The sequence below is a fragment of the Procambarus clarkii genome, chromosome 75 (assembly GCF_040958095.1).
Source record: "Procambarus clarkii isolate CNS0578487 chromosome 75, FALCON_Pclarkii_2.0, whole genome shotgun sequence".
Lineage (NCBI taxonomy): Eukaryota > Metazoa > Arthropoda > Malacostraca > Decapoda > Cambaridae > Procambarus > Procambarus clarkii.
In genome coordinates this window covers 28,785,445-28,788,610 of record NC_091224.1, presented here as the reverse complement: position 1 = coordinate 28,788,610, position 3,166 = coordinate 28,785,445, and positions in this window count along the sequence as shown.

Here is a 3,166-nt window from a genome sequence, read left to right as displayed (position 1 = left end):
CGGCTTCGCAGATCTACACCACATACCATATACAACCATGCATACACTAGTGCCTCAAATCACACCCAAGAGATCATTCCCAACCATAGGGCCTCACAGTGGAGTCGACTCGTGTACTACTCTGGGACAAGCCTCTTCACCCTGGTGACCTGGTCTTTCAAGGCTAAACTCACAAACATACCAAAGATGGTATTCTATCAGTGCAGGAATAATGCTGCACTAACAAAGCTGCATACCTGGAGCATAGCATACTACACCTGGAGAGGATTTTGGGAGTTCTTCTAATCCCCGAGTCCAGCCTGGGGCCAGGCTCGACTTGTGATAACTTGATCCCACAGGCTGTTGCTTGGAATGGCCTACAGGCCCACATACCCACTACAGCTTGGTTAGTCCGGCACTTCTACCTTGACCTTGAGGTTACCTTGAGGTGATTCTGGGGCTCAGCGACCCCGCGGCCCGGTCGTCGACCAGGCCTCCATGTTGCTGGACTGGTCAACCAGGCTGTTGGACACGGCTGCTCGCAGCCTGACGTATGAGTCACAGCCTGGTTGATCAGGTATCCTTTGGAGATGTTTGTCAAGTTCTCTCTTGAACACTGTGAGGGGTCGGCAAGTTATGCCCCTTATGTATAGCGGAAGCATGTTGTTGAACAGTCTCGGGCCTCTGATGTTGATAAAGTTCTCTCTCAAGAGTACGTACCTGTTACACCTCTGCTCTTCAACGGGGGTATTCTGCACATCCTGCCATACCTTCTGGTCTCATGTGCTGTTATTTCTGTGTGCAGGTTTGGGACCAGCCCCTCTACTATTTTCCTTGTGTAAATTATTATGTATCTCTCCCGCCTGCGCTCAAGAGAATACAGGTTTAGGCTCTTTAGTCAGTCCCAATAGTTTAGATGTTTTACTGAGTGGATTCTAGGTAAGGGCCAGCATACACACATGCAGCTTGAAGTGAAGAAGAGACCATATTCACGCCTGAAGTGCAGCAAACAAACCCATGTTCATGAAGCAATTACTAAAAAAAAAAAAAAAAAAAAAAAAAAAAAAAGCAGGAATGATTAACAAGCAAATAGCCTCTGCAGGACAAAGTCCAAAGGATGGCTGGCACTTATCTGAGAAAGAAGTGGAACTCACTATAATGAGCCTACTTCAGAAGGACCAACTGATCTAACATCAGCAGCAGGATTGGTTGTTCCTAACTGAAGCAGAAGACTGGAGCTTCTGGGGAGCCACCTGTTGGCAGCCATTTGCACTAAGGAGTTCGAGCTAGTTTCAAGTGGAAATTTTTGTTTTAATGAATCGTTTGCAGAGTAATTTGGCCGTTTCCGTGCTTCATTTTCATGAACAATACAGTTGTCTCTTAGTGTTTTGCTGACTTTCTGCACCTCTATGAGGTTAGCCAGGTTCATCTCTGGTCCCCAGTACACCAACAGGACTCATGACTGATGTGACTTAGCACTGGGAAGCTATATCAGCGAGACAGCTTCATGAAGCCACCAAGAGTCTACCCCCCAGGAAAACTACTGATACTGAAATGCAAATTTATATGGCAAATAATTATCATCAAACATATGCATTTTGTTATAACATTCAGTGTGATCAGAAATTTAGTAATCTATCAAGTTCAATTGAAGAACTGAGATGTAGCAGAAGAACAGATGGGATACAATCAACACTGCACAAGAATATGAATACAATACTGTGCTGTATTATACAATCGGCTAAAATCATGAAGTCAATGAAAGACAAAGTTTAACAGATAAACTGCTAACTAAATATCTCAATAAATTATAAACATTTTAAAATAGAAATATTGTATTCAGGGTCTAAGATAACTAGAATGCCCAGACACACGTCTCAAAAATACTCTATACAAAATACCATAAAATCTAAAGGAAATGTTACCTCAGTATAATAACACCACCTTTAAGTTATATGGGAAAATACTTTTTTATAGCAAAATTCCCACTTTCAACAACAGTCTGTTGATATTAGTAATCTATATCCTGTTCATGGGTTGAGGTTGGAGGCATTAAATTTCATCTCATCAGGTATAAAAAACAATAAGGTTCATTCAGCACATGAAATACTGTACAGTAACTATGCCAGAGTTTCAGAAGAGGTGTTAACCTTACTCTTTTAAAACAGAGGAGATTAAATCCCAGATAGGGTAAATGTAGACCAGCCATTCTCAACATGGGGTGATATCACCCCTTGTGTGCTCATTTGAAATAATTCTGGAGCATAAATTAAATAAACACACATGGATTTCATTGAGAACTGAAAAAGACGATTTCTGCCTTTGCTCTTGATGATGATTCGGTGAGAAAAATTAAACAAAAATTAATTAAACATATATTTACATGTGATTAGAAGTAGTCTATCACTACAGTATTTCTTGTAGAACTTCTAGTTACCTTGGGGGCTCTATTGAGCACAGGTTGAGACTCTTATGAAGACCACGAAGTATCCTGCAAGACTCATTAGGTTAATGGTCAAGAGTGTAATGGTCCCCACAAAGATAATAGTGCCCTATTATCTTTGTGGAGAACCGAGTTAAAACATCTAAATCTACAGACTTAACAGAAGCGTATCAACACAAATGTCAGAAATCAGTCTTACCATTACTTTCAGTAGATTATATTTTCATTGCATTACAAAGTTTGTATTGTATTGTCTATTACTGAGATGACTAACTGCTTTAGCTTTAGGCCAAAACAAAGAACTGGAACCCTGTAAAGTTATTCAGTGTTATTACTTGTCACATACTTGTCAACGACTGAATCAGAACTGATCCCAAGCAAAACTTGGAGAAAAACAAAAGAAAGTACTGCAGCAATTACAGGAATTGATGTGGCTTAATTGGCAAGAAGTATCCTTAGGGCACATTAACAACTTATAAGAACTTATTGACCTTACTGGGAATTATGTCAAAATTACAAATTTCTACTTAAACTTTCCTATGAATTGATACTTTTTGTGTATACACATGCTGCTGTGCCCTTACAAGTAAGAAATGATTTACTACCTTATTCTCTCTACTTTAAATGGCTCTTCATTCAAGTAAGTTTAGAATCTCTCCCTCCCTCTCTCCTTCCTACTACATGTTGGCTGCCTTTCCAAAATTAGTCAATTATCAGTCAAGTGAAGGATACAAAAACCAATGC